The sequence below is a fragment of the Hylaeus anthracinus genome, unplaced genomic scaffold (assembly GCF_026225885.1).
Source record: "Hylaeus anthracinus isolate JK02 unplaced genomic scaffold, UHH_iyHylAnth1.0_haploid 0, whole genome shotgun sequence".
Lineage (NCBI taxonomy): Eukaryota > Metazoa > Arthropoda > Insecta > Hymenoptera > Colletidae > Hylaeus > Hylaeus anthracinus.
The window spans coordinates 2820680-2833809 of record NW_026533254.1 but is presented as its reverse complement, the minus strand read 5'-3'; the positions used below and the strand labels follow the sequence as shown (position 1 = coordinate 2833809).

The window sequence follows — 13130 nt, the reverse complement described above, 5'->3', positions numbered from 1 at the left end:
GTTATTGCAGACAAAGTTACGAAGCAACAAAATAAAAATTAAATTACATATTTAATTTTAATTTTTAAATTAAATTATATATTCTTTTACATATATAGTATATATACGAATGTATAGAACATGTTGTTTTACTTGAGACTTATTTTATGAGAAACAATTTAAGTAAAGTACGTGAAGTCTGCTTTAGTTAACCAGACACATGATTTAGTGATATTCATACATCTGCTTTCTCAGATAAAGTAATGAAATAATGACAAAGTAAAAATTGTAAAGTGTCCTGATATTACAAAAGTATCGTCAAAATTAGATAATGCATAATACATAAATTAGATACATAAACTACATAGGAAGCTAAATACAAAATATATAAACTTTATTATACTTTTGTTAACTAAAATTAATGTTTCAATGCAATGTATCCGTCAATTACTTCATCTTTCATCCTAAGGAAATAGACGCAAAGTAAAAATTATAAAGAGTATATATTAAAGTTATAAAAATATTGTAGATTGTTAAAGGATAAAGATGAAATTATAACAAAGTAAATATTGTTAAAAGTTCGAATATTAAAGTTACCCACGTAGAACGTATTCTATAAATTGTTATAATTATATGTGTACATAGCATTATTATTTCCTTTTGCACAAATTTAAAGTTATAGAAATATTGTAGATTGTTAAAGGATAAAGATGAAATTATAACAAAGTAAATATTGTTAAAAGTTCGAATATTAAAGTTACCCACGTAGAACGTATTCTATAAATTGTTATAATTATATGTGTACATAGGATTATTATTTCCTTTTGCACAATTGTATACATTCCACACAAACACGTTTAACATACACGCCTTTGTCGCATTCCGGTGCTCCACAAATGCATGAAACGCTCAGCGCGGTAACAATGCCATCCCGAAAACCCGAGAATAGACGACAATTTTATTGATGCCCCAGAACACTCGCAATCATTGATACACCTTCCCCAACGTACCCTCCACACATCGGAGAGAAACGCGCACATGCAGTGTGCTCGAAGACGGTCCGCGGCTTTAAATTAAAGGCGCACGTCTGCGAATTCTCCAGTCAGCCGTCGGATTTCCGTGGTAGAACCGCGTTCAGAATTTCATTCCGAGATTTTCCGTGCCGATCTTTTCGCCGTTGAAAAGCGACCGATAAGCCCAGCGACGGTTTCCTACTGCCTAACCGACGTTAGTGCAGCCCCGTCTTCCCTAGAGTGGTTTCTTTTCGAGTGAAACGAGAGTGCCAAAACCTTATCCCTCGGTTAAGCAAACGCTCGGGTTCTTGTGTCGAACGTTCTATTTCCGATCGATGGGAAACTTTTCCACGGTCGAGTGCGGTTTGTTGAAGCTGTTACTGTTACACGTAGAATAGCCAGACAGGGCATGTTGATAGCGAGAAAAATAAATGATTGTCGGAGATATCTTCGATACTCGCGAGCGAAACGCGAAACGTACGTTTTCGCGATTGTAAAGTGAATTAATGGTAACGCGAGGTAACTAAACAATCTAAGAGGAGCCAGAAGGTGATACAGTTTTCATTTGTTCTTGTTTGTTGGGTGCTGTCGCATAAATTATTGTGGAATCGATGCTAGCGAATCCCTTCTCGCCTGGCGTGATATTGGATCGTATAAGTTTCGTTTTTGTCTAAACAGCATCGATCTTTTATTGAAGTTATTTTATTAAGGATCAAAGATTTTTCAAGCAGACATTTCCGACTTTACTAAAATTTATGTTCTAGTCTTTATTGCAGTTCTTTTTATTCATACCTCGAAGGATCTGGAGGAGTTTTAAATATTAATTCCATAGATGTTTGCGAAAATAGTGCTAAATCGTTTTCGATGAAATGTAATCGTTGAACTAACAGCCAAGCGAGAATGAGTTTTTCGGATGGCTATGCCGAAGGCAGAAGTCTGCCACATCAAAATCATTTCGGTTTGAAAATAATAGTTTCGACGATTCTTTTGGAATTGTTTCAAACAAATGACGTTTTTAAATAGCAGGGAAATACTGACCAGTTTTCTGTGTTACTATGAAGCTATGCAGATTTGCGAGAGGTTTATTAACCTTCTTCGACGGAAAACTAATTATTGTACCAATAATATACACGACGTGAGAAATAGGAAACAGGTGTCGTACCTATCAGACGAGTCTATAGCGTAGTTTTTAAGTTTGTTCCATGATAGATGAATGCTTTTCCAAAAGAGTCTTTAGGATTTTGTTTTTTAAAGTACAGCTTAGCAAAGTACTAAACAAAGTACAGCTGTTAGTGTATTTACAGTGGACCTTTAAATGTTATCATTTATCACGTTTAATTATTTAAAGATTGCTGTTAAAATTGTTTGTATTCCATACCATTTGTGTATGATTAAAACAACAATGTCGAGGCACTTTTAGTGCAGTTTGCAATGCGAATTTAGAAACTAGTAATTAATTTATATACATAAAAATTCAACGAAACGTAAAGGGGAATTTTAATCTCGCTGAACGATTCTTATCGCAGCGATATTAACGAAATAACGCGATAACGACTTGCTCAACCTGTGAACGCAAACTACTCAAGTCTCATGCAAATTTTTGTTCGTGTTTTAACTGATACCAAAAGTAATTATATATTGACATATTAATTGTATATAATATTATATAATACAATTAATATCGTCTACGATATTATTGTATACAATAGAATAACCATTTTGCTCTATAATTTTATATAAATATGTAAACCAATGAAGTGAAAACAAATGATATGGAATACAAACAATTTTAATAGCAATCTTTAAATAATTAAACGTGATAAATGATAACATTTAAAGGTCCACTGTAAACACACTAACAGCTGTACTTTGTTATTAAAAAACATAATCCTAAAGACTCTTTTGGAAAAGCGTTCATCTATCATGGAAGTATGGGAGCAATAAGGAAACGAGGCTTTGAGAGCTATTCGTTACGAAAGTGGAGTTCATTTTTCGACAGAAGTAAGCTCCTACGAGCATGTTTGAAAACCATGTTGACTTTGTTTTCGAAGCAGTTTTAATATAAACATGATTAAATTTCTAACGGGAACGAGGAAAGCATTCGCTACGAAAGTAATGCAAGTCCACGAACGCGAGTCTAATTATGTTCCTAACTGTAGCATCAATCGAATATAAAGACATTATGGATTTAATGCTATAGTTGTACACAATGATTATTCAAGAATCCTTCGCAACGATTATAAATAACCAATAAATATAGTTGACTAGGAACTTGAATGAATAGAGCAGTCGAAACATGAATAAAATATCGATTCGCAATTAAAGGAAAGTTCACAAATTTAGTAAAGTCCATTCCGTTGATTTGTGGTCATACGTATGTAATGTAAGGCTCAAAAGTAAGCTCCCTCGGTCAATGTTTCCTCTAAGCTGCGCGGTTGCGCGACCGCGCAGCGACCCTTACCTTTCCACCCATAGTTAGGTCACTTTAGATTTTACTGGGAAAATTTATTTTCCACACTTGTATACTTTCATCAAGTCAAATCGTTATGAACGATGTGCAACGAGTGTATGTATAAAACAGTATATGTGGAATATTTTCTAATTTTCTAATTTTCTAATTTCCTGATTATTTTATTTTTCTCGTACAACATATTAGCCCTTTGCACTCGAGGCCTTTTTTCTGGCATCTACCAGCAACTCGAGATGTTTCTTAGCATTCTATTGCCATGAATTCTAAGCTATCTAGATTGTCTCATCGACAATCATTTTATTGACACTTCGAGCTCCAAAGAAATTAAACGTAAAGAAACATTAGGTATCGTAGATTTGCTGCGTGAAACCTAATGGTGACTGAGAGTCACCTCTCGAGTGCAAAGGGTTAGATACAAAAATTTCCATTTATTTTAAAGAATAGAAATCTTGGAAATTGAATATATTAGGTATAGAGATTAATTCTCTTATAAAGGGAAACCATACAATTTTGTATCTTTCCTCCAAAATACCACATATAGTTGTAAAAACGAAATATCGAATGCGTTAAGCACTATAAACAATCTCAAAGCCACTAATCTCTACAATAATATACAGTTCCACTAACTAAATAAAAACTTAATGAAATCCATCGCTGATGACCAAGCAGTAGATGCGATGTAAAATAGAACTATTAAAGAAAAGCAATCAGTATGTCTAATTACTATCAAGGTTGGTACTTTAGTGTAGCAAAATGGCCAGTAAACTTTTCTATTTAAACTAAAATTATAATTGTGTAAATGCAAAGGCACAAAATTAATTTCTAAACCTAATAAATATTAAAAATTAATAAATATTATTTAGGTATGAGAGAGCACCGTCAATTACCTAGTATTGCTAAGGGTTCGTAGCATCCTTGAGCACACACTGCTTGTATCAATAGTTCTTTATACCTTTCGACAGCTATACAAAGTCACTTCTTCTTAGATATTTGAAAAATCATTACGCCTAGTGCAAAAATAATAGCCGAAAATAAAAGTAAGAGAATTCGTTTTAATAGAGGTGTCGCGTGTCTTTTTTAGACAGTCAATAGTTTATTCACGGCATGACGTGAAACCTTTGAACTCAACTTTGAACTTTAGACTTTAATCTATACTCTACACAGTCGTCTTGTGCGAAATTATTTCTCACCAGTCTTATATTTATTTCTGGTAATGTTGAGGACCTTTCAACAATAATGAAGCAATCAGGAATATGCACTTCTCACAAAAAATTAAAGTTCAAAGTTTTCATGTCATACTGTACGTAAACAATTGATTACATAAAACACAAATCGTTACTTTTGAAAGTAACTACATATTAGTAAAATAAAGTAGCTTTTAAAATATATACGAAAAACTAATTGCACCTCTTTGGAACTAAAGAAATTATCCATGAAACGATAACTATGAAACATTTTAACACGTTATTTGCAGCAATTTGACAAATACGTGTACAACAAATCTGTTTGATAAAAATCTTTCCACGATGACCTGTGTATTTTAAATTAGAGTAGAGGCTGCCAATGCTAGCGAGCAACTGGTAGTTTGCAAAGAATAAATTCAGTCGATCGTGGTAATTTAAAGTGGCAGAAAAAAGTTGAGTTTACCGTCCATTTTTAAGGTAATCTTTGAAAGCTCTTCTAATCTAAGTATAATATCCTCAAGATCAAATATCCAATAATCCAGGTTTGTGTTACGTTATATATAAAGGCATTATTCTGATATATAATCAGAGGTACAAAATTTATATTGATGTAGTAAGAACATCAGTGCCACCATGCGAGGAACAGACGTTGGTGTTTCTATTAGGTTGGCCTAAAAGTTCGTTCGAATTTTAACGCGTAAATGAAAAGCGATTTTTCTTAGACAAGAAAATGTCTTGATTCAATAAGATATCTTCCACTTTGTTCGATCATCTTCCCACATCTTTTGGACAAATTCATAATTCCACGGTTACAAAATTTCTCCTCGTTCGACGCAAAAAATTGATCAAACTAATGTTCAACAACACTTTCAGAATCGAAGCACTTTCTACTTAGCGAATTTTGTAAAACGCGAAAGAGACGAAAATTGGAAAAATCGATCTTACAAATTTTTAGTTAAAAAATAAGATTAAGTGTCCATTGTCATACACTGATTATAAAACTTCAGGAATATTGACACATTTACGATTACCTTTTAGAATTAAAAAATATACAATATTAAAGTTAGATAACATATTTGTATAATAATGTATAATAATAATTTGTCAAATAATTCTTTGGTGTGTGCATATTCGATTAAAGCAAAAAAAATCCTCTTAAAATTCGATCCTCGAGAGGTTAAATAATACACAATCGAACTGAAGTTAGTAAACCGATCGAACTTTTTGACCAGAATCAAATTTTGTGCCATCTGTAGAATAAAATTGTATGCCATCTGTTATCCCAATCTGCATAAACCATTATTTTCAACTGTGAAAATAGTGAAGGACAGATGCAGAAAGTGCCTTACAAACAACCAGTTGTATAGTTCCATAATTTAATTATGCAACCTAGGCTATTCAAAAATAATATTGTCTTCATTTATGTCATTTGTCGTGTGCATATTTTTGAACGGCTACCTATTGTAAGATTTGGATAAGTAGTTTGAAATCTATAGTTTTTGCATTGATGGCTGGAGGAGACTACCGGTGCAGCCCCCGAGGTCCTCTTGGCTGCATGGGCCTTATAGTCTAAGAGCTGGCTACCAAAATTAGAAATGATAAGGTGCAGTGAAAATTTGTACCTAAAAACACTCCTTACTAGGTGACAAGCCCATAGCGCTGCAGCTAGAAGTCGCTCCGGGGTTGGAAGCGTAGGCGGGCGTTCAAACACGTTAATTTTTAACCAAAATAAAATCTTTGTGTGCAGCCCTGAAATTTTGTGTAGTTATAGTTTTTAACTGTAGAAATCGCGTCGCACCCGGCCATTGATTCTACCCGCTTCTCGATAGGTCGTCGTTTTCCTTTGGCCCGGGCCTAACCTTAACGAGAACGTCACTACTTCACGGGGTGGTCTATCATTGGGCGGGGCCATTCTATCTAAACCTCGGTAATGCCGAAGCGGAGTTGAACGTCAGGCGATCCGCATCCCTCAGGACCCGCAGAATCAGCCTGCGTATTTTCTTTCTACGCGCCGTGCCATCGAGATTGAGAGCTTTATCATTTGATTATTATTAGATTTATTATTAGATTTCTGTGGCCCGCGAGATTCATCACACTTTTACAAAATATATCTATTTCATAATGGCCAAAGTAGTGGAAACCAATGTATTAAGGAGGGAGGGTCAAGTAAAATTCAAAATTTTGACCTGTTTTTTTTTTTGTTTAGAAAATTAGTTTACCATCTGGAGAATGTGCTCCGACCATTTCAGCTAAAACTTCCATGTCTAAGTGTACCTACAAAGTCATTAAAGTGATGCGCTCCGAACGGTACACGAAGGATTATTTTTATATCCGGAAACTTTAAACGCTTTTTTCTCAAAACACAAAATTTCGCGTGCCGTGCAATGTAGCTTAGAGGTTTCTCAGTCGATTGCTATGAGACTTGGCACAAACTATTCCTTAAACTATTCTTCTTTGCATCAACCTAAAGGTTTTTATAAAAATTGAAATAAACAATGTTTTTAATCAGTTTTTTTTATAACAAGATTTTTTTAACGTGGCGTGGAATTTTAAATTAAAAAATTTTTTTTTTTAATCTAGGTTTATGCAAAGCGGATTACTATAATTTAACGAAAAATTGGTGGATTTTTGATTTCAAATAATTAGAGTGATCTGTGCGCTGCACGGCGCATTTTCGAGAAGCCAACTTCAAACAGCTGCTGTTCATTCATTTATGAATATTTTTACATAACAAAAATTATATAGATTATCTACATGCTACAAAATATCAAGTAATTAGTTGTAAATAAATATATATTACGCACTCTTCAAAAATAATTCGCGAAAAAGCGGTTTTTTACTTGACCCTCCCCCCTTAAAGAAGTACATTAATTTTGCATCTATACAGTCAGTGTAAAAAGTATTCGTACAGCACCCCATTTAAAATAAATGCTTCCTGTACGAATACTTATTACACTGACTGTATATTCATAAATTAGCTGTCGAAATTTTGAGAAAAAATTAACTTTGATTTTAAGTTAATATTGCGTACCAGAAAGTTTTCACGAAACACGGTCGAAAAATGCCAAGGAGCGCGATCGCGCACCGTCCATTACGTGTCGAAAAAAACTGAAGAGCTGAAGGGCAAAAAAATGTCTACAATGAGTCTAAATCTAATATCTAATATCTAATATGGGGATACATAATTTTATTAGCGGCCCGCGAAGTTATGATGCATTTCGAAAGTGGCCCGCGAACTCATTTGGGTTAACCACCCCTGCTATACAGGGGCTCCCGTAACTGGTGATACAAGCGATTAGAAGCTGATTCTACGTGAAAAATTGAATCAAAAATGTAGAATAAAATTTCTTCGTACAACCCTTTATTTTCGAAAAAAATAAGTTAGAATATTTGTCGAGTATGCGAGTACTCGATTTAACGAGTCACGTTACCCGAATTATTGGAAAGTGTTCCTCTTATAATTCGAAGAAATTTAACCCTTTGCACTTGAGAGATGATTCTCAGTCACCGCTATGTTTCCTTTAGATTTAATTTCTTTGGAACTCGAAGTGTCAATAAAATGATTGTCGTTGAGGCAAAGGTCACCTGATTTTCAAATTTCAAATTAGAGATCTCATTTTCGAAGTCAATCTAAGCTTAGCATTCGTGGCAATAGAATACTAAGAAAGCATCTCGAGTTGCTGACAGATACCAGGAAAAATGGCTTCGAGTGCAAAGGGTTAATTTTTCAACAAGTTGGAACACCACCACACTATAGTAATGAAGTAATTTAAATGAAAGTTATTACTGCTGAATCGGCCGCGATGGCAAAATACCTTGGCCGCTACGATCTCCGAACCCATCACCTTTAGATTTTTATTTGTGCGGTCGTGTTAAGTCGATTGTGTACAGTGATGACATAACGAGCACTGAATAATTAAAATAGAAAATTATTATAGCGTTTGAGCAATTAAAAGTGCAAAACGACACATTAGAAAACATTCGATGCAATTTAATAAGGAGAGTTATGTTTCCAACAACGTGGAAATTACTTCCAACAGTTCATAAATTAGACAAATTCTGGAAATCTGTTCATCGATCCATTGACAACGTATACGAACAATAATGGAGGTGATCTGCAATGCAATCCTCCGAGCTGAAGTTGGTCCAAGTGTACGCGTGTTCGATAAATTTCCAAACTTATGTTTTTCGAAAACATAATAAAGGGTTGTAGACAAAATTTTATTCTACATTTTCGATTCAATTTTTTACGTAGCATCACTCCCTACTCGCTTGTACCACCAATGACGGGACACCCTGTACAATAGCTCTTACACACTTCAAGGTTGGCAATCAGTGAACTAGAGCATGGGAACGTCCAGACGCGAGACAGTGAAATGATTCCAGAATAAGCAGTTTAATAAAATTGTGACTCATTCAACAAGAGCTTCTGAGAGTTCAACAGGCTGATACTCGCGAAAAGAGTTACGAAGTTTATGTATCCGATATGTCTTGATGGGTCTTGAATTTTTGAGCAGTCGAAGTTTTCGAGTCTTGGAGTCTTGATATGTTGATGGCTCGAGGTTTTGAAGAGTTGATGTCTTGAGATTTTAAAGCTTAGAAATCTTGATATCTTGTAGCCTTGAAATCTTGATGTCTTGAAGCCTTGAAAGCTTGATGTCTTGAAATCTTGATATCTTGAAATCTTGATATCTTGAAATCTTGATATCTTGAAATCTTGATATCTTGAAGCCTTGAAATCTTGAAGCCTTGAAATCTTGATGTCTCGAAGCCTTGAAATCTTGATATCTTGATATGTTGAGGTCTTAAGATCTGATGTCTTGGGTTCGTGAAATCTTGATGTTCTGAGATCTTCGAATCTTGAGTTTTTCAATTCTTAAAATCTTGTGGTTTTTATTGGCTTAAGATCTTTAAATCTTGAGATTTTAAAGTTTGAAATCTTCAAATCTTGAGAACTTGAAGCCTTGATGTCTTGAGGTCTTAAGGTTTTGAAATCATGAAATTTGAGTATTTAAATTCTTGAAATCTTGAAGTTTTGAAGTCTCAAAGTTTTGAAGTCTCAAAGTTTTGAAGTCTCAAAGTTTTGAAACTAGAGAAATGACTAAAGAATTTTTAATATCGACAAAGTGGCGCAACAATATATGCTGCAGCCACTGAGAAAGTGTTTTTATTGTTTGAAAGTATACCTGTACGTATCTGGCCCACCTTTTAACTTTATCAAAACATTATTGAAAATTGTTCTTTCGTGAGCTGTTTTTGTTGATAGTCTACACTTTTATACTCGGGCCTCGGGGAAAGTGAAATACTGCATTAAAGGAAAATATACCAATCTTTCGCAACAGCACATGAAACATCTAACACGAAAATCATCTAAACAAATTATTGTTATCAAAAGACACGATGTAGACATTTTCATTATTTTATTTATATTAGACAAAGAGAGTATTCATTCCGAATGTTTGCATAAATGCATCATTTATACTTCTTTATAATTTTGCATGATTTTAATACCTAAATACCTATTTATATAATTTATATAATATATTTATATTAAAATGCTCGTTACTGTTATCAAAAAACAATATCCAAAAGCTCCATTTGGAAAATCTTTTATTATGTATCCGAAGAATAATCTCGAGTAATCAAATAGCTTTCTTCATCTATAACAATAATATACAGTGTAAAATATTGACAAGAGAAAAGCACAGATGTCTACGAGTCAGCTATTCCTTGATTTAATCGAGTTCATTCATCGATTATTTCACCTACTCTGAAAGTATTATACATCGAGGTGGAAATTGAGACAACCCGCTGAAAAAAAAACACGCGGAGATGAAAATGTAAACAGATATAAACCACGGTAGAATTTAGTCTGTCGGTCGATACAAAGGCGCAGCTTGCACCTGGGAATTCACACTTATGCCGGGTTTCTCGGTACAAGGTTCGACATTTTTCCGCGACACATTTACATCGTTAACGCTCTTGTAAAAGCGGGTCAAGCCCACGGCTGTCTGATTTTCTCAACGTTCGATTTTAATGCACGTCATTAAAAGAACGAATATAACCGAATCGTCGTTGCCTAGCTGCTGGCAGGAGCCACCGACGTCGATATCAATTAAATCGCGTATATTGAACTCTGCTCTGTAATCCAAACTGTGCAACACTGTTTTCGTTGACTCGCATCCCACGCCTGAAATCTACAATGGCTCATGAAAGTGTCCGAACGCTTACGCTTCAAGTTTCCATTAAATTAAATTCAATATGCATTTTGAGCCAGTGATGGAGAACCTAGGGTTCTTCGAAGAGGAAGATACAATGTTTTTGAAGATATATATTTCTTGAAATAAATCACTGGCTCCATGTAATGAAAATGTCTTTGATGTCTTATAGTACTTCATGTTATTAATTGTAAATGCTGCTGTACGAAATAATATCAAGAATATAGAACTTTCTATCGTGATGGATTTTTCGTGTAAAAACGAATCGAAAAGTCCTTTACCATTTTACAATCTGAAGATTCGTTATTTAAATACGAGCAATTAAAGTTCGCTGGTGTGGCTCACTGCGCGCCATTTTTATTCCAGGCCGCGGCAAAAAGTTGTTTATTTAAAGTCATGTGTTAATGCAGGACCCATGTTTACCAGACTGGATAATAACACCGGTTATTTCAACTGTCAACGGTAACAGTCGTTTGCATTTAAAATCCAGGCAGCCTGAACAATAGTAAAACCTCCGATTACAAAATGGAAAAGTATTTTTCGATTTGTATTATTGATATAAGCATCTTTCCATTTACATTTACGAAATGGTTCACTTTACGATAATTTAATTTTTTTAAAGAAAGCTTCCTTATAGAATTTTCAGAAAACCAATATTTTACGAGTTATTCCAAATAAGTGGTTCTCTATATAGTTTTACACCAGTTTCAATTAGAAATGTTATGTCAAGCAATACATAGTATAATTCGAGAAGTACTGATCATACAAACTTGACCCATAAGGCTTTTTTGTAGATAGTTTTATATCCCCACAAAACTGTGTACTTTATTTTTGTCTACAAAATTTTATAGGTAATGAAAAATATTCTAGAAAGGAAGACAAATTTTCCCATGTATTTCAAATGGAAAGTCGTATTTTTCGATGAGTCAAGTCTGTAATTGAGATAAACAAATTTTGTTTGCACGAAAATATTGCATTGAAATGGCACATCCTAATATACAATCAATGTAATAAGTAGACTGCATTTATAGGAAATTTGAATGTGCAAGAACCTACAAAATGCAAACAATATGCAAGAATATAAAAAAGATAGAAAGTAACGTTTATGTTATAATATGTATTTGCAGAATAAAATAAATTCCTATTTAGGTTCAATTTTTGTATGTACGTTTGCGAAGATTTTATTTTGCATAAAAATCCGCAGTCTGGTAATAAGTATTCGTACAGGAACCATTTATTTTAAATTGGTTGCTGTACGAATACTTCTTACACTGACTGTATATAAATTATATGATATATTAACCCTTTGCACTCGAGGCCTTTCTTTTCTGGTATCTGCCAGCAATTCGAGATGCTTTCTTAGCATTCTATTGTCACGAATACTAAGCTTAGATTGACTTCGAAAATTGAGATTCGAAAATCAGGTCACCTTTGCTTCAACAGCAATCATTTTATTGACACTTCGAGTTCCAAAGAAATTAAACCTAAAGGAAACCTAGTGGTGACTGAGAATCATCTCTCGAGTGCAAAGGGTTAAATTCAACAACAAACAATAAGTGCTAATAATCGTGATAGATCTACCACAAAAGGTTTATCATCTTGAAATCGATAATAAATCGATAACATTTCATTGAAATTTCTGAATAAATTCTTGTTTGATTTAAAGTGATAATAAGAATCTGCTACGAATTTTTCCCGTGCCGTTTAGGGTGTGGCACATCAACAAATTCGAGCGTAGCACGTGTTGTTTACATTGATCCACGGGCTAGGCTCCGGATACACATTTTTGGTTCGATAACTTAACCACGAGTCTCACACGTGGTCCAAACTATCAGTTCATCGAGAAAGAAATTCTATCGGTGTGGAATATACCATTCATGAAAAAATCGGTCGAGTACTTTGAAGCTGTTCCGTTACAAATACACTTTTTTATTACTACTATTGCTTTTATGCGTAAAGTTATCTGTTGCAAAGTGTAATCCTCTAAGAGAACGAAACAGTTATGAAAAAGTTCAACCAACGAGCGAACAAATTAAAACAAAGTTAAATTGGTATTTAATGAAAGTCGGAGAAATTTTTTATCGGATATCGTATAACTCGCATAACTTCGTAATAACCGTTAAACATATTTAATAACCAGTGTTTCTTTCATCTTTACCATGCAATTTGTTAAGCCTTAGAACTTGGATGTAATCTCGTTTAGAAATGCTTCTGAAACGCCATATCGAATACAGTAGAGACACCCGTATCCGTACCCCTATTATCC

General features: G+C 34.1%; 1 protein-coding gene across 3 annotated transcripts in view; it reads left to right on the top strand.

Annotated features, from left to right (window-relative positions):
• Nucleotides 1–1093: 1093 nt before the first annotated feature.
• Nucleotides 1094–13130, top strand: part of LOC128896238 (uncharacterized) — a 31314-nt gene continuing 19277 nt past the window's right edge. The window contains exon 1 of one of the 3 annotated variants that reach the window (XM_054159464.1): nt 1094–1541. The gene's annotated coding sequence lies outside the window, so the exon portion shown is untranslated. The remainder of the gene's footprint in view (nt 1542–13130) is intronic. The other 2 variants (XR_008461939.1, XR_008461938.1) reach the window with 2 other exon arrangements.